Source organism: Triticum dicoccoides, chromosome 2B (assembly GCF_002162155.2).
Source record: "Triticum dicoccoides isolate Atlit2015 ecotype Zavitan chromosome 2B, WEW_v2.0, whole genome shotgun sequence".
NCBI classification, from domain to species: domain Eukaryota; kingdom Viridiplantae; phylum Streptophyta; class Magnoliopsida; order Poales; family Poaceae; genus Triticum; species Triticum dicoccoides.
The window spans coordinates 277,219,391-277,246,661 of record NC_041383.1 but is presented as its reverse complement, the minus strand read 5'-3'; the positions used below and the strand labels follow the sequence as shown (position 1 = coordinate 277,246,661).

Genomic DNA, 27,271 nt, shown 5'->3' with positions numbered 1-27,271 from the left:
TGAGATTGGAGAGCTCTTGTTATCCTTATTCTCGTGATTCCTTGAGAAATTGCTCCTAATTCGTGCTCCATGACTAGATCATGTTGTGTGGATTAGAGTTTGTGGTTTCCCTTGCGGATTGCACCTATCCCGTGCTCCACGACTTGAGCGTGGTTGTGTGGGGTAGTTTTGCGGGTTGTGGATCGGCGAATGTTCGGATTGCATGCTTCAGTGAGCCTCTTCCTCGTCGGGTCATAATCTCTTATTTTCCATTTTTCGGCTGCTTGCAGCTAGTTATCCCCTTCCATTATCGATCCTACGCTGTGAAGATCAGACCTCCCCTTGAACTCCCTCTTCTCCGAAGACGGGGCCGCATCATCTGGTATTCAGAGCAAGGTTTACATGGTAGGATTTGTATCTTTGTTGCTAGATCTATCCTTTTTAGTTTGGTTTTCCCCATCCTAGAGTCCAAAGCCAAAAAGCCACAAAAAAATCCAAGCCTTTGTTTGCTGAGATCTAGTTGTTTGCTTTCCTCGTTGTGTTTGCACCAAGTTCTATCCAAAGTTGCTCTGTTTTCCTTGAGTCTTGTTGTTGGATCTTTTGTGTTGCAAAAAAAGAGCAAAAAAAAGAGAGAGAAAAAGAGTGAAAAAAGAGCAAAAAAGAGAGAGAGAGAAAAAAGAGTGAAAAAAGAGCAAAAAAAGAGAAGAGAAAGTGTTGAGCAAGTGTGCAATCATTTTCAGTTGCGTGAGAAATTTCAGAAGTTGTAGTGGCAAGTATTGCAGCTCAAACATGGTGCAAGGATCTACAAAATTTTCTTGTTCATTTGGTCTGCATCGATTGGATCTCAGCACTAGCCCTCCCTTTTTCCCCACCCAGATCCACCTAGAAACCTTCAGCTTCCTTCCTTTCATTCGCTTGTCCACTCCTGATTTGCTACTTCCACACAGTCGCCAAGGAATCATTAGAATTTGGGTAAGAAAGAAGGTGAGCTGAGTGTTTTCCACATATATTTTTCTTTTGTCCACTTGTTTCCAAGAGTTAACATGACAGGATCCAACTCGAGTGTACATGGACATCAACATGTGGAAAATGATCTCCCAAAAACTCGCGCAGCCCTTGGTGATATGATTGAGGAGAGTATAGTTGCAGCTATGCGAAGAATGTTCGGTGGTCGTATTCTTATTGCGGGTAATGGGGATCAACATCAACACAGCCCCGCTGCCTCGCTGGCCGCCGACAACCGGCAACGTAAAGAACACAACGATCGCCATGTTGGTCGTGGACGAGCGGCAGGAGTTGCTGCCCACGGCGCCCCTGCTGTTGGTGCTGAACGGAGGCGTGGCGACTTTGTTGCCCCCGTGAGGGCGGGCTACATGAAGGAGAAGCTCGCGGGTGAGGCCATGACCCCCGCGGGTTTGCTGCTGATCACCGGCGACGAGGGGCACATGATGGTGATGCCATCTTCCTTGAAGATCTCTCCGAGCTTGGTGACGAAGATGAAGGCATGGGGGACTATGAACCCTACTCCCTGCCTCGGCGTGGTGCTGTTTTTGGTCGCAATGGTCATCATTACGACCGTCGTGATCAGGATGACCGTGACAACCAAGCGAGAGTGAAGCTACATGTGCCATCATTCACGGGAAAAGAGGACCCTGATGCATATATTGAGTGGGAAGAGAAGTGTGATCAAATCTTTCGCATCCATGGTTTTTCTGAATCCAAGAGAGTTGATCTTGCTGTTATTGAGTTCTCTGGTTATGCTCTTACATGGTGGAATCAGCTGCAAGATGATCGGTTGATGTCAGGCAATAATCATATCCGCAGCTGTACTTTGATGAAGGAAGTCATGAGGCACCGTTTTGTTCCATCATACTATGAGAGGCAAGTGTACAAGCAGTTGCAAGGGCTCACTCAAGGTTCTCGCACTATTGAGGAGTACTATAAAGAGATGGAGGTGCTGCTAATTCAGACAAGAACCCGTGAAAGTGATGAGGCGAAGATGGCGAGATTTTTACATGGTCTAAATGATGAAATATCAGATTTTCTGGAGATGTTTCCTTATGACACATTACAATATGTGGTACATCAAGCTATAAGAGTTGAGAAGAAGAATATGCGTAATGGTCATACTCGTACCTTCCAAGGCCGCACCACCACACGCTCATGGCAGCGAGTACAACAACCATATGGTTCTCAGTTTGAGGGTGCACCGCCTAGACACCCACATGCCTCGATGGCTTCCTCACCTGCTATTCGCAATCAAGATAAGAGGTCATCAGCTACAGCAGGAGTATCATCTGCCCCACCTCCAGAAATAGTTCTACACGCAGCAGCAACATTCAATGCCACAAGTGCAAAGGAAGAGGTCATATTTCTTCGGAATGTCCAAGCAAAAGAACCATGATCATCAATGAACGAGGTGAATGGGAGTCTGAAAGTGACCCTGAAGGTGGCAATGCTGAAGTGGAAGAGGAGCAAGGTTGGGAAGTAGGAGGAACTATTTTATCTCATGAGGAACTTGATGGAGAAGCTTTGGTTGTATGCCGTTCACTCAACGCCAGGTTGTGGAGGAGGAAAAGGGGCAGCGGCATAATCTTTTCCACACCCGTTGCCTTATCAACTCAAAGATATGTCGCGTGATTGTTGATAGTGGAAGCTGTAACAATATTGCAAGCACGGAGATGGTCGAGAAGCTTCAATTGCAAACAAAATGTCACCCACATCCATACCGCATGCAATGGCTGAATGATTGTGGCGCAATTAAGGTGATTAGCAGCATGCAAATGCCAATTTCAGTAGGGTCATATCAAGATGATGTTGAGTGTGATGTGGTGCCGATGCACGCTTGTCACTTGCTTCTTGGACGACCGTGGTTGCATGACCGAGATGTGAAAATCAGCGGGCGTGCAAATCGCTTATGTTTTGTCCATAGAGGAGAAAAGTTCACTTGGCTGCCCATGACACCCGAGGAAGTCTATCTTGATGAGATGAAAATAAAAGGAAAGAAAAAGGGAGAGAGTGATCATACACAACTAGTGAGCCACCAACATAGTGAGGAAGTGTTTCCACAGCCAAAAGCTCCACAGCCAAATATGACCAAGCCCCGGGAAAAAGAGGGATTAGTTATGACATCTAGGAAAAGGGATATGCGGGAATTGAGAGAACCTAATACTCCATTCTTTGTACTCCTGTACAAGGAAACTTTATTGGCTGCTAACGACTTACCCTCCACTCTTCCTAGTGTTGTTCTTGATCTTTTGCAGGAGTATGAGGATGTGTTTCCCAAGGAGGTACTGTCAGTGTTAAAACCAGCGGATCTCGGGTAGGGGGTCCCGATCTGTGCATCTAAGGCTAATTGTAACAGGAGGCAAGGGACACGATGTTTTATCCAGGTTTGGGCCCTCTCGATGGAGGTAAAACCCTACTTCCTGCTTGATTGATATTGATGATATGAGTATTACAAGAGTTGATCTACCACGAGATCGTAGAGGCTAAACCCTAGGAGCTAGCCTATGATGATTATGATCGTCTTGATCGTCCCTATATGGATCAAACCCTCCGGTTCATATAGACACCGGAAGGGGCTAGGGTTTACATAGAGTCGGGTACAAAGAAGGAAATCTAATATCCGGATCGCCAAGCTTGTCTTCCACGCAAAGGAGAGTCCCATCCGGACACGGGACAAAGTCTTGAGTCTTGTACCTTCATGTCCCAATAGTCCGGCCAAAGTATATATTCTGGCTGTCCGAATACCCCCTAATCCAGGACTCCCTCAGTAGCCCCTAAACCAGCTTTCAATGACGATGAGTCCGGCGCGTAGATCGTCTTCGACATTGCAAGGCGGGTTCCATCTCCAAACATTCCAAAGTAGATTGATGATTGTGTCTGGCTTTGCGAGATAATTTACACACATCACCGTAGAGAGCATAGCACTTGATAAATCTTGATATGCAGACGATTTTTGTACGGCATGCTCCTACGTCGTGGCCCAGCCCAATCCGAACCGGTTTTTCTTGGCCTGCCTCGATACGCGTCGCGGGGTGGTCTTTTTGGCACACCTCACCAAAGCAGAGATCGTGTTCCCCTTATCGCGGGATCTTCCATCAATACGGGCGCGTGCAACCCCACGACACCTGTTAGTATGACTCCGTGTTTTTAGGCAAGTCCCAAGCGGTTATGCCGCGGACGCTTGATATTCACCCCCTTATAAAGGGGCCGAGGCCTATCCCTCTTTTCCACCACTCTCGTGCCTTTTCGCATCTCGAGTTCTAACACCCGAGGCCCGAGCTCAAGCACCTCGGATCCTCAATCATGTCCGGATCCAACCTTCAAGGCCGGTGGATGGCCTCCTCGGTCACAGAAGAGGACATTGCGAAGCTTAGGCAGGTCAGATATCTGACCGTCGACATCAAGCACAGGCTTCCTGCTCCAGGACAGGTCATCCCTACTCCCGAGCCCAACGAGAGCGTCGTATTTGTTTCTCACTTCCTCCGCGGCTTAAGCTTCACCCTTGATCCCTTTGTGAGAGGGCTCATGTTCTATTATGGGATAGATTTTCATGATCTAGCTCCGGACGCCATCCTTCACATCTCGTCGTTCATCGTTGTGTGCGAAGCTTTTCTCCATGTTACTCCGCACTTCGGCTTATGGCTCAAGACCTTCAATGTGAAGCCGAAGATGATTGAGGGGCGACACGCGGAGTGCGGAGGTGATGTAATAAGCAGGAAAGCCGACGCCCCATGGCCAGAGGGCTCCTTCCCAGAGGTGTCCGATCTATGGCAGCGGAGGTGGTTTTACGTCACGGACCCCAGAGGCACAAAGTGGGTGGCTGCCCCCGACTTCCGTTCGGGCCCTCCTCCTCAACTGGCGTCATGGACCAATGTAGGACGGGATTGGGGGTCTGCTAATGATGTACCAACACTGCAGAGCCGTATCCGGGAGCTTCTTGAGAGGGACATTAGCCTGGTCAGCATAATTCAGGTAATGCTAGTCCGACGGATGTTGCCGTGTAAACGTCGGCCTCTCCGGATGTGGGAGTTCAATCCGGAAGGTCCGCGGACTATTCTGCACTTCTTCGGCCTGACGCTCGAAGGGATGTGTAAGTTATTCTTCGGACCACAAGTAAAGTATCCAGACACCACCAAGGATGCGGGCCTGAGCTGCAATCGCCCAGATACCCAAGTAAGTAACCTAGAAACCGAACACTTCATTTATATTTCTCATAACATTATGCTCAAAATTCTCCGTGGCTAGGAATGGCTCAGCAAGGCAGAGAGAATCAGGTGTCCGGCGCCACTTCCCGAAGGCTCGCCAAGTCCCGCCATAGCCAAGATGCTTGGTCGTGTGCTAAGTAAAGTGCCCTCGGGGAAAGAAGAAGGGAAGAATAGAGAAGCAGAACTTCACACATTGCACATCCAAATAGGGGGAATTACTACCTCCCCAGAGGAGGATAGTCGGGGAGGGGAATCTAAGGTCTCCTCCCCTCGCGGGAAGAAGAGGGCCACCTCCGAAGACTTGGAGACGGAGGCACCCAGACAAGGGAAAAAAACTTCACCAGGGGGCCCTGCCCCGAAGGGCGTCTTCACCGCGCCATGCCCGCAAACGGGCCAGTCCTCAGCCGAGCTGTAAGTTAATCATAAATACAAAGCTTAGTGCCTCCTCCTTCAAGAACAGTAACCAGGATCAATTCTTTGCAGTCCGGCTAGCAGCTCTTCTCGACAGAGTTCGTCTTGGGGGATCTCCTTCCGGAGATGATGGAGAGTGAAACCCCACCAACCTCTCCGCCTCATGGGGCGAGCAACCCCGAGGTGTCGTCACGGAGGAGTTCGGATTTGCCGAGGCTAGAAGTTAGTGCTTCGGCCGCCCTGAGCCCGGAGCGTTTGGCTCCCATGGGGGGGCGATAAGGAAGGTCCGGCACAGTTCAGAGACCGGCCGGATACGCTGTCGGGCCTTCTGGAGCGAGATGCTCTCTCGGAGGATCACCATTCATTATTGAGCATGGTGCTTAAGAAGATTTCATCCGCCACGAGGGGGTTGAATGAAGCTTTTACGAGCCTGCTCGGAGGCTTTGAGGTATGAAACGAAATACGAAATTCTTGATTTATGGCGCACACGCTAGGTGTGCTCCATATGGATAGTAGCCCCTGAGACTCTGGTTGCCAGCCCTAAGGCGGCAAACGGAGGATCACATCATTTAATAATGATCATACTGTGTTTTATGCACAGGTGGCTAAGGGTCCGGCAGCCGACCGATCCGTTGAAGTCGCCGAACTGAGGCGACAAATTGGAGTTATTGATGCTGATATCACACTTGTGAACAAGCAGTTTAACGAGTCACAAGGTATGTTCTCTGCTTTCCTGATTTGTTATAGGAAAAACTAAGAGGAGCATAATGTTAATGTTATATGCTTGGACTGTAGACGGAGCTGCTGCCGTGGAAGCCCTTAGGGCGGGGCTTGCCCTGGCCAAGGAACAAGCCCGGGCTAGCAATGCGGCTGCCCCAAAAGGCGGCTGAAGATTTGAGAGCCGAACAGGCTGCTCGTCGCCGGCGAAGACAAAATAGCCAGGATGGCTATGGAGCTAAAAAATGCCGCCGACCGGTATGAGCTCCTTGAAAAAGATAATAAGGCTAATTCGGCTGACCTGAAAAAGGCCCTTGATGCAGCCAAGGAGACGCGTTCCGAGATTAGGGATGCGCGGGAGGAGCTTCGACAGGCCGGAGAAATCGCGGCTGGAAACCCTTATTTGTTGCGCATGAAGTTTTTAGATCCGAAGTATGCTCCTCTGGATCGATGCTGGAGTCCTGTAGATGCCTATGCGGATTTGGCGAAGAGTACGGCTGATGCGGCCAAGTTCTTCGAGGATCAAAAAGATAATGAAGTGAAAAAGTTGTTCTGGTCGCAATTCAGTGCTCCAATGCGCACATTGCCGTTAAGTGAGAGGATGGAAGCTGTGGCCGAGCTTCATAGGTTGTCTGATCTTGCAATGCGGTCTGTAATAGACCATCTATGGCCGAAGGGGCCTAAGCCGGACAGTTATTTGGGTTTAGTGCAACAATTCCTTGGTGCCGTATCGCGGATCAATGCCATGAAGAGGTCGGCGTGCATAGAGGGTGCACGGATGGCTCTTGCCCGCGTTAAAGCATATTGGACTGTAACATCCCAAATTTTCAATTTGGAATGTTATACGCTAGATCATTGATGCATACCATATTTTAATTGCTTTCGGTTTGATCCTAGAAATTCTACGCAACTCAAGGACCCTCGGAGAGAGTTGGGGATTTCGTTATTTTCATATTTGAGTTTTCTCAAATTTTTGAAAATGGGATCATTTGATTTTATTTATTTTATCTTCAATTATTTCTATTATAAAAATAAGAGAGAGGGAATAAAATGACTTTCCCAAAATAAAGAAATATTGAGGATTTGATAATAAAATCAAATAAGATTTTATTTTGGAGGTTATCGCTATTTTATTTGAATTTAGGAAAATCCACGTTTTTCAAAATTGCTTTTAGGCCCCAAATAAATGTTCATCTTGTCCGGCTTGATTTTAGAAGTCGGGGAAAATTTATTTCGGGATTTTTGGAGTCCGTTTAGTATTTCTTTTATTTGTTTTTCTGTGCGTAATGTTTTTGAAAAAAACGCGAACCGGCTTTGGGTCGTGTTCGACCAAGACTCCGCCTAGCCGGGCCTTTATAAGGCGCCGCCCCGAGCACCAACCCACCCCGCGCCAAACTCTAATCCTAGACCCGCCGCCGCCGTCGCCGCGCCGCCCGCCACCGCCGACGCCGGACGCCGCCGCCGCCCCGTCGGACCCCGCCACCCCGCTGCCCCCTCGCCGGAGGTAGCCGCCGCCCCGCCGCCGGCGGTTTTCCTCGAGAAAACCATTCGGTTTTCCGCCAATTTTTCGTTCAGTTTTTTTTTAAAAAACCTAGATCTGCTTTTTTTGGTTTAGTTTATTTAGCCGACGCTCGTCCGTACGTTCGTTTTAACGAACGGTTTTCGTTTTTTTTTCACACACAGTGAACGTTCGTTCGTTAGCCTGTTCGTCCGTTTTTCTTTTACTCGGATTTTTCGCGATTATTTCTGATCGCGATTTCTGATCTGTTTTTCGTTTTAGTATAACTTTTCGCTCGTTTATCGGAATCAGACGATTCAAGCGCCTAGAGTTTCTTCTCGAAACCCTCTTTCCATTTAACCAACTCAAACAAGTTTTTGCTTCTGCAAAATTTGACTTAGGTCCAGATTAGTAAATGAAGCCCGTTTCTTTCGCCGTTTGTGTTTCGGTTCTTCGTTTGATTTGATTCTTTTTGCAAACCAGAGTTCTTAAGTTGAACTTTTTGGTTAGATCTCTTGTTTGTGTTTTACCTGTGCATTAGATGAGTACTTATTGTATGCTTGTTTGTTTTTTGAAATAGAGTACCCGAAGTGCGCCGCTTGCTACTTTGAATCTCTAGGTTTCCCGGATCATCAGCAAGGGAAGTAACACTTTGATCATACCTCTTTACTAACCAGTTTTATTGCATTAGATCAATCCTCAAACAATTGCATGATTAGGATCTGATTAATATGTGGGTTTTGGGAAGTAGATGAGGTAGCACCTATTACCTGTTTTATTATCAAACCCTTGGGAGTTACTTCTACGTTTGCTTATTATGCCATGCTATGCTAGTAGACGTGGATTGGGTGAGTGTATCCCTGACAGATGTGAGATTGCTAATTTAATGGTTTATTTAAGGTGGCAACTTAAACACACATCTGGGTGGATTGAGGCACCTGGGTATTCCAGCGATTGCCTGTTTTTCTTGATGGACCGCCACCCAGGATCGAAGGGATCATGAGATTATTCATGCTAGAAACTTCCGTGTGCAGCCACAAGCTACTATGGGCTCTAGCATAGTTGACTAAGTCGTGGGAACTCTTACAGTGGTAGACTAGCAGATGTAGGGGATGTAGGTTGGTACTGTCTACCCGATCGTAAGGTGCTAGCGCTTCTGAAAGACTATGTCTCGGTCATCTGTTTCTCAAACATCATGTAGTGCGAGAATCTCAACGGAGGAGATCGAGTCTTGTGGGGAAAAGTGCGCAAACCTCTGCGGAGAGTATAAACTAATCATGGTTAGCGGTGTCCCCGGTTATGGACGTTTTGAGAATCTAGTACTTGGATTATCATGTGAATCTCATCATGTTACTTTAATTAATATTGTTGGGTTTTAATGATGATGCTTAAATGGGATTGAGAGGATGTCTATCTTCTCAATGTTTAACAACCACCATGACAGTTAAATAAAATTTATTCCTTTGCAGTAGGGAAAAATCGGCTTTATGCAAAACTGTAACCATAGAGCTTTTCCACCAGCCATATATGCATGTAGTATAGCTTTATTCTTTCATTACTCTCTATGTGTTACATTGCCAACATATTCCATGCGCTGACCCGTTTTTGGGCTGCAACGTTCATGTTGCAGACTTTTCAGATGACGAGTAAGGTGCCTTTAGGTCGTGGTTCTATACTCAGTGATGCCGTTGGAGTTGATGGACTCACTTATCTTCCAAGCCTTCCGCTATTATCGTTATTAGATGGCCTTAAGCCCTATTTATTGTAATAAGTTCTCTTTTGAGACATTTGATGTAATAAGTGTGTGATTGCTACTCTGTTATAAATCCTTCAAGTACTGTGCGTGTCAGCATTACTGATCCAGGGATGACACTAAAGCATAGAGATCAGACTGTTTGAGGTCTGGTCGCTACAAGATGGTATCAGGGCACACGCTGACTGTAGGACACGACCACTAAGCTAAAGCCCTAGATCACTACTCTCTCTTCTCATTTCCGACTCCTCATCTTTTCTATTCTTTTAGGATGGCGGATGCAAGGAACAAGTTCACGCAACCGGATGAAGATACACCCTTTGGACGCCACTTGAAGGAAGTCACTAGATACCTGAATATCAGAGTACCAAGCTTCACCGGGACCTACAACACCACTTTACCTGAAGAAGAGCGCTGGATGATTCAAGTTCAAGTTCTAGGAAGGACGGTCATGCCCGTCACTGAGCCCATAGAGTTTTCCTTTGATGCACCAACCCGGAGTCTAGGAAAGAGCATGGCAGCCCACATCACAATGGGACATATTGGAGAAGTTTACCACAAGGATCTCAAGGATACTATCTACCAGATTTGTGGGCGCCAAGATGAGTAGTGGGAGATGATAAGCACCAGGAAGGATAGATCAATTGCAGCTTTCATCCAAGAGTTAAACCAGCACATTCGACGCCAGGAGAACCAGATGTGCGCAGGCATGATAGATCTAAAGAAGGCCATGACCAAGATCACGGAGCTGGAGGAAGAACTCAAGTCTACATGCGATGGATATGAGGAGGAAATAGCAACACTAGTGGGGAAGAACGATGATTTGAAGAAGAAGCTAAAGGTATTCATGGGATTTCCCGCGACTGGAGGAGAAGACGAAGATTGCACCTGTCCAGAGAACTACATCATCATCGATGACACCGACTCGGACCCAAACGATAGCGATGATGACTATGTTGATGAAGTTGGAGCAGATATCATGGAGTCTTCATCGAAGCAGTTTTTCCCATGTATCTAGTATAGTCCGAGCACTTTTGTAACGACAGATAGACCGTTGTATGCCTTGTTTGAATTGAATGAAGTGATTTTGTTTGCATTCGTCTCATGTGCATATGGGTAGTGTTTTCTCTCTAGACCTCATTCTATTCTATATTCTCATCTTTTCTAAACCCTTAGAAGCCTCCGAGACGTGACAATGGAGTTGCTTTCCCACCGGAGCTCACTTAGTTGATCCAGCAGCAGAATGCGTTGATGCAGTTGCTAGTCCAGAATCAGAATCAGGGGAACAACAACAACAACAACAACAACAACAACCCACCACCGCCACCACCTGTTGATCACTTAACCCATTTTCTTAGGCTGAATCCGCCGGTGTTCTCCAGTAGCACCGAGCCGATTGTTGCAGATGATTGGCTCCGCAAGACAACAAGGGAGTTGACCACTGCAGGATGCACAGATGCGGAGAGGGTGCATTTTGCCGCACATCAGCTTGAAGGACCCGCAGCATCATGGTGGGAGAATCTCACAGCCACTTATCCTATCGACACTGTCACATGGGACCAGTTTCAGCAGGCTTTTCGTACTGCCCATGTTTCAGCAGGAGCAATGGCCATGAAGAAGCGTGAGTTTCGCAACTTGCGCCAAGGAGGACGGACAGTTGGCCAGTATGTGGATGACTTTAGTAAATTAGCATGTTATACCCCAGATGACGTTGCTACAGATGCAGCTAAGCAGGAGAAGTTTCTGGAAGGACTAAATGATGAGCTGAGCATGCAGTTGATGGTAGCAACTTTCAACAACTACCAGGAGTTGGTAGATCGTGCTCTTATGATTGAAGGGAAGCAGCAGCAGATTGAAAACCGCAAGAGGAAGTATGGACAAGGGAAGTACAATTCTGGAGCTCAACAGAAGCCACATTTTACCCCTAAACCAGGAGGACATTTTCAGCATACCCATGGAGGAGGGAGTTCGCATAATCATAATGGCCCCAAGAATGGTAACAGGAATGGAGGAAGCAACGGCCAGAACCGTACCAACCCGTCGACCCCAGCCAAGAGAGACCTGAGCCAAGTCACTTGCTATAAGTGTCAGAAGACTGGACATTATGCCAATGAATGTCCTGAAGCCCAGAATGGAAATGGAAATGGAAGCTCAAGGAAGAAGCCGAACCCTTTCAATAGGGGACAGGTGAACCACGTTAACGTGGAGGAGGTTGAAGCTCAGCCAGATGCAGTAATAGGTAAGTTTTTGGTTAAGTCAATTACTGCACTCGTTCTTTTTGATACTGGTGCATCGCATTCATACATCTCAAGGGGATTTGTGGATAAGTATAAACTGCCAACCCAAGCCCTTAGGTCACCCATGTTAGTAACCTCGCCTGGAGCAGAGTATATGGCTAGTTTATGGTGTGATCGATTACCATTAAGGATTAGTAACTACGTATTTCCCTCGGACCTAATAGTATTGGAATCGCAAGGATTGGATGTGATATTAGGCATGGATTGGTTATCGGAGTATGGAGGGAACATTGAATGCGCTAGTAAGACGATTTTGCTTACAACGCCAGAAGGAAGAAGGATCAAGTATGTATCCCGGCATGTGCCGAAGAGGACTCAAGTAAATTCCTTATCAGGAGTTGTGCAGGAGGAAGTACCAGTGGTGAAGGATTTCCCTGACATATTTCCAGAGGAGTTTCCAGGCATGCCACCGGATAGAGACATTGAGTTTTTGATTGAGATTTTGCCAGGCACAGGGCCGATATCTAAGAGACCATATAGGATGCCCACAAAAGATTTGGAAGAGATTAAGAAGCAGATTAAGGAGTTACCGGATAAAGGAATATTCGCCCAAGTTCTTCGCCTTGGGGATCGCCAGTACTTCTAGTGGAGAAGAAGGACAGATCATTGAGGATGGTTGTTGATTATCGAGGATGGAATGCAGTAACAATCAAGAACAAGTACCCACTGCCGATGATCAATGATTTGTTTGACCGATTGCAAGGAGCTAAGGTATTTTCTAAGATCGATCTGCGATCAGGATACCACCAGTTGAAGATCCGAGAGCAGGATATACCTAAGACGGCTTTTACCACCAGGTATGGGCTGTACGAGTACACCGTTATGTCATTTGGTCTGACTAACGCACCTGCATATTTCATGAACATGATGAACAAGATGTTTATGGAGTTTTTGGATAAGTTTGCCATGGTGTTCATTGATGATATTTTCGTTTACTCAAAGAATGAAGAGGAGCATAAGGAGCATTTGTGTTTGGTACTTGAGAAGCTCAGAGAACATCAGGTATATGCCAAGTTTAGCAAATGTGAGTTTTGGTTGAAGGAAGTTGGATTCCTCGGACACGTTATATCCGGAGAAGGAATAGCAGTAGATCCCACCAAGGTTGTCACTGTGACAAATTGGGAAGCCCCAACAACAGTTGGAGAGATCCGGAGTTTTCTTGGACTGGCAGGATACTATCGGAGATTCATTGAGAATTTCTCGAAGATTGCAAAGCCCATGACGGAATTGTTAAAAAAGGATACCAAGTTGAAATGGATTGAGGAATGTGAGGCAAGTTTCCAGGAGTTGAAGAAACGTTTGGTTACCTCGCCAGTGTTGATTCTGCCAGATCAGAGCAAGGATTATGAGGTGTTTTGCGACACTTCACGTCGAGCACTTGGAGCCGTGCTTATGCAGGAGGGAAGAGTTGTTTCGTATGCTTCACGACAGCTTAAGCCCCATGAGTTCAATTATGTTATACATGATTTGGAGTTAGCAGCCGTAGTGCATGCATTGAAGACATGGAGACATTTTCTCATCGGAAACCATTGTGAGGTGTACACGGATCACAAGAGTTTGAATTATATTTTCACGCAGAAGGAGCTAAATCTCAGGCAAAGGAGATGGTTGGAGCTCATCAAGGATTATGATATGAGATTGCATTATCATCCCGAAAAGGCTAACATAGTAGCCGATGTGTTGAGCCGTAAGAGCCATGTAAACACACCCATGACCGGAGGATTACCGAAGGAGTTAGCCAAGGACCTTTGTGAGCTATGCTTGGAGATAGTTCCGAGAGGCTATGTAGCAGCATTGGAGATTCAGTCTACTTTGATGGATAAGATCAGAGAAGCTCAAAAGACTGACAAGGAGATTGCCTCTATAAAGGAGAAGATGAACAAAGGAAAAGCTAAAGGATTTCGTGAGGATGAGCACGATACCCTATGGTTTGAAGACCGTGTTTATATGCCTAATGACCCGGAGATCAGGAAGTTGATTCTACAAGAGGCCCATGATTCATCATATTCGATTCACCCAGGAAATACCAAGATGTATTTGGATTTGAAGGATACTTTCTGGTGGACCAGAATGAAGAAGGATATTGCAGAGTATTAGTAGTTTGTGATGTATGTCCGAGAGTAAAGGCAGAGCATCAGAAGCCAGCAGGATTGTTATAGCCATTGCCAATACCCGAATGGAAGTGGGATAAGCTAGGCATGGATTTTATCACGGGATTGCCCAGAACTCGTTCAGGCTACGACTCGATTTGGGTTGTAGTCGATCGTTTGACGAAGGTAGCTCATTTCATCCCAGTGAAGACCACTTACACCAGTGCTAAGTTGGCAAAGATATACATGACCAGGATCGCATGTCTGCATGGAGTTCCGAGGAGCACTGTATCAGATAGAGGAATCCAGTTTACCTCAAAGTTCTGGAATCAGTTGCACGAAACTTTGGATACCAGGCTAGAGTTCAGTACAGCTTTTCACCCACAGACATGCTGACAGACCGAGAGAGTCAATCAAATTTTAGAGGATATGCTAAGAGCTTGTGCGCTAGATTATGGATCTAGTTGGGACGACAACTTGCCATATGCAGAGTTCTCTTACAACAACAGTTATCAATCCAGTTTGAAGATGGCCCCTTTTGAAGCCTTGTACGGAAGGAGGTGCAGGACACCATTGTCGTGGGATGAAGTTGGAGACCGTCAGTTGTTTGGACCGGATTTGATTAAGGAGTCTGAACAGAAGGTGAAATTGATTCGCGATAGGCTCAAGGTAGCCCAGTCCAGGCAGAAGAGCTATGCAGATTCAAAATGCAAGGAGACAGTTTACGAAGTCAGAGACAGAGTTTATCTTCGTGTATCTTCACTTCGGGGAGCTAAGCGCTTTGGAGTTAAGGGAAAGTTAGCACCATGTTTTGTGGGACCATACAAAGTTTTGGAGCGTATGGGAGAAGTTGCCTACAAGTTGGAATTGGCCGAAGGATTGTCAGGAGTTCACGATGTGTTCCACGTTTCCCAGTTGAAGAAGTGCCACGCAGAGATGGCTGATATACCGCTGAGAGATACAGTGCCGCTGGAAGCGATTCAGTTGGATAGTGATTTGACCTATGAGGAGAAACCAGTCAAGATTCTCGAGTATGCCAGCCGAGTCACCCGCAGCAAGGTTACCAAGTGTTGCAAAGTTCAGTGGAGCCACCATACTGAGGATGAAGCCACCTGGGAGCGAGAGGAAGATCTGTTGAAGTACCACCCTCACCTATTTTCTAGCCAACCTGAATCTCGAGGGCGAGATTCATCTTATGGGGGGTAGGTTTGTAACATCCCAAATTTTCAATTTGGAATGTTATACACTAGATCATCAATGCATATCATATTTTAATTGCTTTCGGTTTGATCCTAGAAATTCTACGCAACTCAAGGACCCTCGGAGAGAGTTGGGGATTTCGTTATTTTCATATTTGAGTTTTCTCAAATTTTTGAAAATGGGATCATTTGATTTTATTTATTTTATCTTCAATTATTTCTATTATAAAAATAAGAGAGAGGGAATAAAATGACTTTCCCAAAATAAATAAATATTGAGGATTTGATAATAAAATCAAATAAGATTTTATTTTGGAGTTTATCGCTATTTTATTTGAATTTAGGAAAAATGCGTGTTTTTTCAAAATTGCTTTTAGGCCCCAAATAAATGTTCATCTTGTCCGGCTTGATTTTAGAAGTCGGGAAAAATTTATTTCGGGATTTTTGGAGTCCGTTTAGTATTTCTTCTATTTGTTTTTCTGTGCGTAATGTTTTTAAAACAAAAACGCGAACCGACTTTGGGCCATGTTTGGCCAGGACTCCGCCTAGCCGGGCCTTTATAAGGCGCTGCCCCGAGCCCCAACCCACCCCGCGCCAAACCCTAACCCTAGACCCGCTGCCGCCACCGTCGCGCCGCCGTCGGATCCCGCGTCGCCCGCCGCCGCCGACTCCGGACGCCGCCGCCGCCTCGCCGGACCCCGCCGCCGCCCTGCCGGACCCCGCCACTCCGCCGCCCCCTTGCCAGAGGTTGCCGCCGCTCCGCCGCCGGCGGTTTTCCTCGAGAAAACCGTTCGGTTTTCCGCCGGTTTTTCGTTCAGTTTTTTTAAAAAAAAAACTAGATCTATTTTTTTTGGTTTAGTTTATTTAGCCGACGTTCGTCCCTATGTTTGTTTTAACGAACGGTTTTCTTTTTTTTTCACACACAGCGAACGTTCGTTCGTTAGCCCGTTCGTCCGTTTTTCTTTTACTCGGATTTTTCGCGATTATTTCTGATCGCGATTTCTGATCTGTTTTTCGTTTTAGTATAACTTTTCGCTCGTTTATCGGAATCAGACGATTCAAGCGCCTAGAGTTTCTTCTCGAAACCCTCTTTCCGTTTAACCAACTCAAACAAGTTTTGCTTCTGTAAAATTTGACTTAGGTCCAGATTAGTAAATGAAGCCCGTTTCTTTCGCCGTTTGTGTTTCGGTTCTTCGTTTGATTTGATTCTTTTTGCAAACCAGAGTTCTTAAGTTGAACTTTTTGGTTAGATCTCTTGTTTGTGTTTTACCTGTGCATTAGATGAGTACTTATTGTATGCTTGTTTGTTTTTTGAAATAGAGTACCCGAAGTGCGCCGCTTGCTACTTTGAATCTCTAGGTTTCCCGGATCATCAGCAAGGGAAGTAACACTTTGATCATACCTCTTTACTAACCAGTTTTATTGCATTAGATCAATCCTCAAACAATTGCATGATTAGGATCTGATTAATATGTGGGTTTTGGGAAGTAGATGAGGTAGCACCTATTACCTGTTTTATTATCAAACCCTTGGGAGTTACTTCTACGTTTGCTTATTATGCCATGCTATGCTAGTAGACGTGGATTGGGTGAGTGTATCCCTGACAGATGTGAGATTGTTAATTTAATGGTTTATTTAAGGTGGCAACTTAAACACACATCTGGGTGGATTGAGGCACCTGGGTATTCCAGCGATTGCCTGTTTTTCTTGATGGACCGCCACCCAGGATCGAAGGGATCATGAGATTATTCATGCTAGAAACTTCCGTGTGCAGTCACAAGCTACTATGGGCTCTAGCATAGTTGACTAAGTCGTGGGAACTCTTACAGTGGTAGACTAGCAGATGTAGGGGATGTAGGTTGGTACTGTCTACCCGATCGTAAGGTGCTAGCGCTTCTGAAAGACTATGTCTCGGTCATTCGTTTCTCAAACATCATGTAGTGCGAGAATCTCAACGGAGGAGATCGAGTCTTGTGGGGAAAAGTGCGCAAACCTCTGTGGAGAGTATAAACTAATCATGGTTAGTGGTGTCCCCGGTTATGGACGTTTTGAGAATCTAGTACTTGGATTATCATGTGAATCTCACCATGTTACTTTAATTAATATTGTTGGGTTTTAATGATGATGCTTAATTGGGATTGAGAGGATGTCTATCTTCTCAATGTTTAACAACCACCATGACAGTTAAATAAAATTTATTCCTTTGCAGTAGGGAAAAATTGGCTTTATGCAAAACTGTAACCATAGAGCTTTTCTACCAGCCATATATGCATGTAGTATAGCTTTATCCTTTCATTACTCTCTATGTGTTACATTGCCAGCATATTCCATGTGCTGACCCATTTTCGGGCTGCAATGTTCATGTTGCAGACTTTTGAGAGGACGAGTATGGTGCCTTTAGGTTGTGGTTCTATACTCAGTGATGCCGTTGGAGTTGATGGACTCACTTATCTTCCAAGCCTTACACTGTTATCGTTATTAGATGGCCTTAAGCCATATTTCTTGTAATAAGTTCTCTTTTGAGACATTCGATGTAATAAGTGTGTGATTGCTACTCTGTTATAAATCCTTCAAGTACTGTGTGTGTCAGCATTACTGATCCAGGGATGACACTAAATCACAGAGATCAGACTGTTTGAGGTCTGGTCGCTACATGGACAGATATGGAGGCCACCATCATTGCGACCCAGAATCCGGCGGAGGCCAGGATCCGACCGAGCACTATTTGGAGCAGGTAGTAGAGGGTGCTCACTTAATTGAGGCTCAGTGCTCGAAGAATGTCATGTTCGAGTGACAAATCGTTTCATTATAAAAACAATGTTATTTTAATTATGGAGGCTATGTTTATACTTTTCGCCCGAAAGTGTTATTGTGCCTCCTGTGCGGCCGTTTTATGTATATATGCAATTTTGAAAGTTAGCAGTCGTTGGCTTCAGCCCCCATGCATATAATGCGAGGGGTGTTCGAGAAAATATGCGTAATCACACTTGATCCAATGTCTTGGTCCATTAAGGAGGTGATCGCACGTCGAACTAGGCAACCGGACTATATAGCTTTAACACTTTCACTTAGCCATAGGAGTTTGACGGTGGGGCTACTATGTAGCCCCTTGTACCTTTGTGTGCATCCGAATCCGGGCGCGTGTGTACATGACCGGTAAAGGTCCTTCGTTAATGCGAAGGAACCCTAAAGGTTCCAATAAGTCTTCGAGTGGTTGAATAGTCTCTCGCTATATCATGACAATCAGTTTTTGGCTTTCTCTACTGAGGTGCTCATCCGGAATAACCAGGGCACAATCGCAATAGTTCTCCTTTGGCCGCCTTAGCCGATAAGAACGGAACGTAAGGCAGCAAACCCAGGAGCCGGGAAAACCCAACATTTGACCAAAGACATGATTCAGAGCTGATGCATATAAGGCCAAACTCGCAACGCCGAACACTCCTGAAGGTATTCGGACTTTTATAACATATACTGGGCTGAGTAACCCTGTATTCCCAGGTATGTGCATTAGTCTGTCGTGGCGAAATGCGAATAACGGCAGTATCCTCTGTGGGTGTAGTACCCATGGGATGTAAGCAACAAGAGACAATAAAGAAGGTTTACACATGGGCTTAATCTAAAGACTTTGAGCGGGGCCCTGCTGCACGTCTGCGCCATTGTCCCCGTTGTGCCGTGTCCTGGGAGGGTGTCGCACGAATGGTGTCTGTAAAAAGAAAAAAAATCATGTAGAAGAGTATGACGTAAGCGTGTGAAAAGTTGGCTATCACTAATGGATAGTAAAAGTGTAAGACATTAGCCTGTTAATAAGGTCAGACCGAGAATTGGGCTTTATTAACTATCTATATCCTCTGGTGTTCTCTATGGGATTACATGTGTGGCGCCTAGATCAGGTTTATCTGGGCTGCCAGACTCGTCTAACCGTGTCCGTGCTCTTAACGACCAATCATGCTTTCTGGTATTAGAGGCCGCTTAGAGTCCGGCTGCTGGAGCCATCGCGTATTCTTCCGCGCGTAAGGAATGCTCTGTGTTTCCGTTAACGGTGATGATGCCACGTGGACCGGGCATCTTGAGTTTAAGGTAGGCGTAGTGCGGTACTGCGTTGAAGCGGGCAAAGGCCGTTCTCCCAAGCAATGCATGATAGCCGCTTTGGAGGGGGCGATGGTGAAGAGTAGTTCTTCGCATCTGGAGTTGCCTGGGGAACCAAATGTTACCTTCAGTACAAGGGAGCCCTTGTAGTGGGCTTCAACGCCTGGTATCACCCCTTCAAAGGTGGTGTTACTTTGGCTGATTCTGGATTGGTCTATCCCCATCCTGCAGACAGTGTCCTGGTATATTAGATTAAGACTACTGCCGCCGTCCATGAGGACGTGAGTGAGATGGTATCCGTCGATTATTGGGTCGAGCACCAAGCCAGCTGATCATCCGTGCCGAATACTAGTCGGGTAGTCCCTGTGATCAAAAGTGATCGGGTAGGCCGACCAATGGTTAAGTTTGGGTGCGACGGGCTCTATAGCGTATGCGTCTCTGAGCGCGCGTTCGTGCCTTCTCGTGGGTATGTGAGTCGCGTGGATCATGTTTACTGTTTTTACTTCTAGTGGGAATTTTTTCTGTCCCCTAGTGTTTGGCTGGCGAGGCTCATCCTCGTCTTCACTTGGTGTTTCCCTTCCCTTGTGCTTGGCGTTTAATTTGCCGGCCTGCTTAAAGACCCAGCATTCTTTGTGAGTGTGGTTCGCAGGTTTTTCGGGGGTGCCATGGATTTGGCACAGTCTATCCAGGACTTTGTTCAGGCCAGACGGTCCTTCTTTGCTGCCTTTAAGTGGCTTCTTTTGTTGACCGGGTCAAGAGCCCCTGAATCGGCGTTGACCGTTGTGTTGTCCGGACTTTCTTCCTTGTTTCGACATTTGTTTTTATTGCGCCGTGGCTTCCCGTTGCCATCCCTGATTTCGGATGTACTTGGGTCGCTGGTGCCTCTACGGGCCAACCAGCTGTCTTCACCCGCGCAAAAGCGGGTCATAAGGCTTGTTAGGGCTTCCATTGTCCTCGGCTTTTCTTGGCCAAGGTGTCTGGTGAGCCACTTGTCCCGGATACTGTGCTTGAAGGCCGCTAGGGCTTCGGCATCCGGGCAGTCGACAATTTGATTCTTCTTAGTGAGGAATCTGTTCCAAAGCTTGCGGGCGGACTCTCCGGGCTGTTGAATTATGTGACTTAAATCATCTGCGTCCAGAGGTTGGACATAGGTCCCTCGAAAATTGGCCCTGAAAGCATCCTCGAGTTCCTCCCAACTTTCGATTGAATTTTCAGGGAGGCTTTTCAACCAGTGCCGAGCTGGTCCCTTCAATTTGAGGGGAAGATATTTGATGGCGTGGAGGTCGTCCCCACGAGCCATGTGGATATGCAGGATAAAATCCTCAATCCAAACCCCGGGGTCTCTCGTTCCGTCATATGCCTCTATGTTGACAGGTTTAAAACCCTGTGGAAATTCATGGTCCAGCACCTCTTCGGTGAAGCACAGAAGGTGAGCAGCCCCTCTGTATCTGGACGTGGTGTGGCATGCCGTCGGCTGTTGTTGTGTCCGGTGTTGATTCCGAACTGGTATCCGATCAGTCTGATCGTTTTGGTGACCATAGTCCTGCGCCGGGGCGTGTCCTCTAGATCCATAGATGGACCTGGTCACGCCGGCCTTTTTATCCAGGAGCTCACGTAAATCGTGTGCGGTGTCAGTAGATGCTCTATTGCGGTTACGAAGTGGTTGGTTCGGCCTAGTGGCTGTATTGTTCTTCGGTGGAACGGCTTCGTTGTCGAATTCTGGCAGCAGCTTGCACTTTGGATAGCTCTTTGTTTGGCGATCGTCGCCGTACTTTTCTTTAATGTCTAGTACTTTATTCCATCTATGATTCAGCGTTTCCTGTGCGGCTTTAAGCTTTTGCTTTTGCTTCTTTAGACTTCTCGAAGTGGCCATAAGCCTTATGTGGAGGTTATCTCGTTCCAAGCGTGTTTCCGGGATGATGAATGCGTCGTGGTCCGGACTGTGCTCCATTCCCGGGGCAGTTTGATGAGTTCGTCCCTCGGGATCACTGTGATTGGGCGTCTGCTCCAGGATGTGTTTGGAGTGACCTAGCTCATCCTGCTCCATCACTGGGTCCATATGGTCGTTGTTGCCTTCAGAGTTGACTGGGGTGTCGATCTTTCTAGCGCTATTATCGCTATTTTTACTGTGGCTAGATTTAGAGCGGCATCTGCTCCGTCGTTTTGGCTTTTGTCCGGGGGTTTTATCCTCCGTTCCGTCGCCATCGTCCTCCTTAGGCGTATCCACCATGTGGCAGTCCAGCGCCCCATGGGTGGTGGTTCTGAATCGTCTCCTGCGCCGATGTCCATACCGTTGGTGTCATCAGACTCGAAGTCAAGCATGTCTATTATGTCGTTGACAGTGGCTATGAAGTGGGTGGTGGGTGGGCAACGAATTCCCTCATCGCCTGCTTCCCACTCGAGCCGGACATAGTTCGGCCAAGAGTCTCCTAACAAGGAGAGAGACTTTAACGACTTTAGCATGTCGCCAAAGGGCGAGTGCTAGAAGATATCCGTAGCGGTGAACTCCATTACCGGAGCCCAACCAGATTCAGTGGGCTCGGGGGTGCGTGGACTAGATCCTACAGCCGGACACGAGTCCGGGGGTCCAGTGTCACAGGCTTCCTTGGGGGTGAAGCCTATGTTCGGCTCCACCACCGATGAGTGTGCGGCCTCCGGGGCAGGGTCCATCCACCCGTCCTCGAACGACGCAATCTGCCCTGGATCTAGGTCTGGGGCTCCTGCAGGTGCGATATCCCGATTGTTGTCCGACAGCAGGTCTAAGCCATGCTCGTCGTGACTGCTCGACGCTCCTGGCGCAGGCCCGAATATATTGAAGATCAAGTCTCCGTGGATATCGAACCTGACCTAATGGCCAGGGGCGTAGCTGTCGATCTGCTCCAGATGGCCGAGCGAGTTGGCCCGCAGTGCGAAGCCGCCGAACACGAAAATCTGTCCGGGGAGAAAGGTCTCACCCTGGACCGCATTGTTGATGATTGAAAGAGCCATCGAGCCTTGCAGCGACGACACAGAGGAACTCTCAATGAAAGCACCAATGTCGGTGTCAAAACCGGCGAATCTCGGGTAGGGGGTCCCGATCTGTGCGTCTAAGGCTAATGGTAACAGGAGGCAAGGGACACGATGTTTTACCCAGGTTCGGGCCCTCTCGATGGAGGTAAAACCCTACTTCCTGCTTGATTGATATTGATGATATGAGTATTACAAGAGTTAATCTACCACGAGATCATAGAGGCTAAACCCTAGGAGCTAGCCTATGATGATTATGATCGTCTTGATCGTCCCTATACGGACCAAACCCTCCAGTTTATATAGACACCGGAAGGGGCTAGGGTTTACACAGAGTCTATTACAAAGAAGGAAATCTAATATTCGGATCGCCAAGCTTGTCTTCCACGCAAAGGAGAGTCCCATCCGGACACGTGACGAAGTCTTGAGTCTTGTACCTACACCTCCCAACAATCCGGCCAAAGTATATAGTCCGGCTGTCCGGATACCCCCTAATCCAGGACTCCCTCAGGTACCACCTGGTGTGCCATCGAAGCGGGGCATTGAGCACCAAATCGACTTGGTTCCGGGCGCCCCACTACCAAACCGGCCACCGTATCGAGCAAACCCAGAGGAAACGAAGGAAATTCAGAGGCAAGTAGAAGATCTTCTTAACAGAGGGTATGTAAGGGAAAGTCTTTCTCCTTGTGCTGTTCCCATACTTTTAGTTCCAAAGAAAGATGGTACCATGCGCATGTGCACTGATTATAGATCCGTTAACAACATAACTGTGAGATACCGGCACCCTATTCCTAGGCTCGATGACATGCTTGATGAACTTTGTGGCTCCACCATATTTTCCAAAATTGATTTGCAAAGTGGTTACCACCAAATAAGAATGAAAAAGGGTGACGAATGGAAAACTGCATTTAAAACAAAATTTGGCTTGTATGAATGGTTGGTTATGCCTTTTGGATTAACAAATGCACCTAGTACTTTCATGAGATTGATGAATCATGTGCTTAGATCCTTCATTGGCAAGTTTGTCGTGGTTTACTTTGATGACATATTGATTTATAGCAAAACTTTGGAGGATCATGTTGTACATATAAAATGTGTGCTTGCTGTCCTACGGGAGGAAAAGTTGTATGCTAACGTGGAAAAGTGCACATTTTGCACAAACAAGGTTGTGTTTCTTGGCTTTGTTGTTTCAGCAAAAGGTGTGGAGGTCGATGAAGAGAAGATCAAGGCTATTCGTGAGTGGATGCCTCCACAAAATGTGAGCCAAGTACGTAGCTTCCTCGGGCTTGCAGGTTTCTACCGTCGGTTCATGAAGGATTTCAGCACCATTGTTGCACCAATGAATGAGTTAACGAATAAAGACGCTCCATTCCAATGGGGTGATGCCCAAGACAAGTCCTTTCAAGAATTGAGGATGAGATTGACATCAGCCCCATTGCTTTCACTTCCTGATTTTGGTAAGACATTTGAGATTGAATGTGATGCAAGTGGTGTTGGCATTTACTAATGCAAGAGGGTAAACCCATCGCCTATCTTAGTGAGAAGCTTAATGGTCCAACTCTTAATTATTCTGTCTATGATAAAGAATTGTATGCACTTGTTCGATCTTTGGAAACATGGCAGCATTACTTGTGGCCAAAAGAGTTTGTAATACATTCTGACCATGAATCTTTAAAACATCTAAAGGTCCAACTAAAACTGAATCGTAGACATGCAAAATGGAGTGAGTTCGTAGAGTCTTTTCCTTATATTGTCAAGTACAAGAAAGGGAAGGATAATGTTGTTGCCGACGCATTGTCTAGGCGTCACATTTTATTTTCCCAACTTGATGTTAAAATCCTTGGTTTAGAAAGCATCAAAGAATTGTATGTTAACGACTCATACTTTTCTGAACCATTTTCAAAGTGCAACAAGGGAAAGGGATGGGAGAAGTTTCACTTGCATGATGGATTTCTATTTCGAGCTAACAAACTGTGCATCCCAGATTGTTCTGTTCGTTTGTTGCTCTTGCAGGAGGCTCATGCTGGTGGCCTCATGGGACATTTTGGAGCCAAGAAAACTGAGAGTGTGCTCGTTGATCACTTCTTTTGGCTGCGCATGAGACGTGATGTGGAACGCTACGTGATGAGATGCGAGATTTGTCACAAAGCTAAGTCCCGCTTGAACCCTCATGGTTTATATACCCCTCTATCTACTCCGAATACTCCGTGGGAAGATATTTCTATGGATTTTGTTCTTGGTTTACCACAGACTAAGAGGGGGAGCGACTCGGTGTTTGTGGTAGTTGATCGTTTTAGCAAAATGGCACATTTTATTCCTTTGTCATAAGAGCGATGATGCTTCACACATTGCTGATCTATTTTTCACGGAAGTTGTGCGGCTACATGGAGTACCACGCACGATTGTGTCAGACCATGACACCAAATTTCTAAGCTACTTTTGGAAGACCTTGTGGGGAAAACTTGGCACCAAGCTCCTATTTTCTGCGACATGCCACCCACAAACCGATGGACAGACTGAAGTTGTCAACCGAACGTTGTCCATGATGCTATGAGGAGTCCTCAAGAAGAATTTGAAGATGTGGGAAGAGTGCCTACCTCATGTGGAGTTCGCAAATAACAGGGCGGTACATTCGACCACTAAATTCTGCCCATTTGAACTTGTTTATGGATTCAAACCTATTGCTCCCATCGATCTTCTGCCTTTGCCACTGCAGGAACGAACCAGCCTTGATGCAAGTAAGCATGCTGATTTCATCAAGAAACTTCATGCCCAAGCGAAGGAGAACATTGAGAAAATGACTGAACAATATACGAAGCGGGTAAACAAGACCAGGAAGAAGCTGGTGTTCGAGCAACGCGATTTGGTATGGGTACACCTTCGGAAGGACCGATTTCCTGAGCAACGTAGGTGCAAATTTCAGCCACGCGGTGATGGACCATTTGCGGTGCTGAAAGGATCAACGACAATGCTTACAAGATCGATCTTCCAGAACAATATGGTGTTAGCCCAACCTTCAATGTTTCCGATCTTTCCCCATACTTTGGGCCTTTAGAGTCAAGGACGACTCCTTCTCAAGAGGGGGAGGATGATGTGGACATCCCAACCATGAGCAACACACCACCAATCATCAACGGTACAATCACAAGAAGCCGCACAATGCAAATACATGATCAGGTGAACGCTAACTTAAGTATAGCATTTGACCTTGAAAACATGGTTGTGCCTTCACCTCCTTTGTTGTTGGTTGAACTCAGGTGCGATATCGAAGAAGGCCAAACACATTTCAGTCTGTGCAAAACAATGTTTTATGACGAAGGAACAAAGTTAGGAATTCATGAAGAATGAGTTGTCTGCTGAAGAAACATCGTTCCGATTCTAACAAACAATGTTTTTGTACGAGTTTGCATATTCCAACTTGCGAAAGGTTCCCAGAGTAGGAGTTTGCTGCTAAAGGAAACATTGTTCAACTCCAGTGAACAATGTTTGGTCGGGAACTGCCAACCACCTCAAACGAGAGTATTCCAAAAGCTACCTCATTAAGTCTTGAAGCCATTTAGTCAAACAAAGCTGGTTCCCTTTCACACCTAAGCTGGTTCCAGAAGCTAGTTCTATTTCACACCTATCTAGGGGGGTTGTCCCGATTATAAATAGGCTAGCTCTTCCCTTCGTTGGGGACTTTTGCCATTTCTATCAAAGACCAAAGACATAGACTCCTCCTGAGATTGGAGAGCTCTTGTTATCCTTATTCTCGTGATTCCTTGAGAAATTGCTCCTAATTCGTGCTCCACGACTAGATCGTGTTGTGTGGATTAGAGTTCGTGGTTTCCCTTGCGGATTGCACCTATCCTGTGATCCACGACTTGAGTGTGGTTGTGTGGGGTAGTATTGCGGATTGTGGATCGGCGAATGTTTGGATTGCATGCTTCGGTGAGCCTCCTCCTCGTCGCGTCATAATCTCTTATTTTCCATTTTTCGGCTGCTTGCAGCTAGTTATCCCCTTCCATTATCGATGCCATGAAGATCGGACCTCCCCTTGAACTCCCTCTTCTCCGAAGATGGGGTCGCATCAAGTATACCCGCTGAGGAGAAGAACAAGGCCCCAGTGCCAGAAGCTGCAGAAGAAGATGATTCTCTTGTTTTGAGAAAACTGAAACCCAAGATCCCTGACCACAATGATGCACATCCTGTTGCAGAGAACATGAAAATCGGGAATGATTCAGGACTGAGATTACGGAGACAGTCTGATCCATATGCTGTCAGGTGAAGAACTATTGTTGACTACAGATTTCACACTAAGGAACAGCAAGACTTTTATGAGACAGTTCTGCTTGACAAGAAGCCTATTGTTTGTGACATGAGATGGGTCAACTGGGAGTACATCAAGGAGAATGAAGATCACTATCCAGGAGTATATGACAGCTTCAAAGCATGTGGAGTTGATGCATTTGTTGCCCAAAAGCTCACCAAGTGGAATGATGAGCTGATCATGCAGTTTTACTCCACTGCCCATTTCTACCCAGATGGGAAGATCATCTGGATGTCAGAGGGTACTAGGTACCAATCCTCTGTGGAAGAATGGGCTCAGTTGATCAATGCTCTAAAAGAAACTGAAGATGACTTGGATGTTTATGCTGAGAAGAAGAAAGACCATAACATTATGGCACACATGTACAAAGAGATCCAAGATGATGCTTTAGAGACTCATAAATTTAATTCTGTCCATTTCTTGTTGTCTGGTCTGCCTACCATCAACTGGATCCTAAGGCACACATTGCTGCCCAAGTCAGGTGACCACAAGATGATCAGAGGACATGCTATCAATTTGCTACATTTGTTTGATGTGCCTCAAAAGTTTAAAGTCATGAGTCTGATTATGGAGACAATCAAGAGGACTGCAGCTGATCAGAAAAGATCTTGTGGGTATGCCCCACAAATTCAGGAGCTCATTAACTTCAAGATGGGCATAGGCAAATATCTATTGGATAAGGAGCACCTGCCCATCTACCTTGATTTTGAAGA

At 46.4% G+C, this 27,271-nt stretch overlaps 1 pseudogene; it reads left to right on the top strand.

The window, feature by feature from the left end:
* The first annotated feature begins 1,130 nt into the window (after positions 1 to 1,130).
* Positions 1,131 to 26,516, top strand: LOC119360843 (annotated as a pseudogene).
* Positions 26,517 to 27,271: the final 755 nt, after the last annotated feature.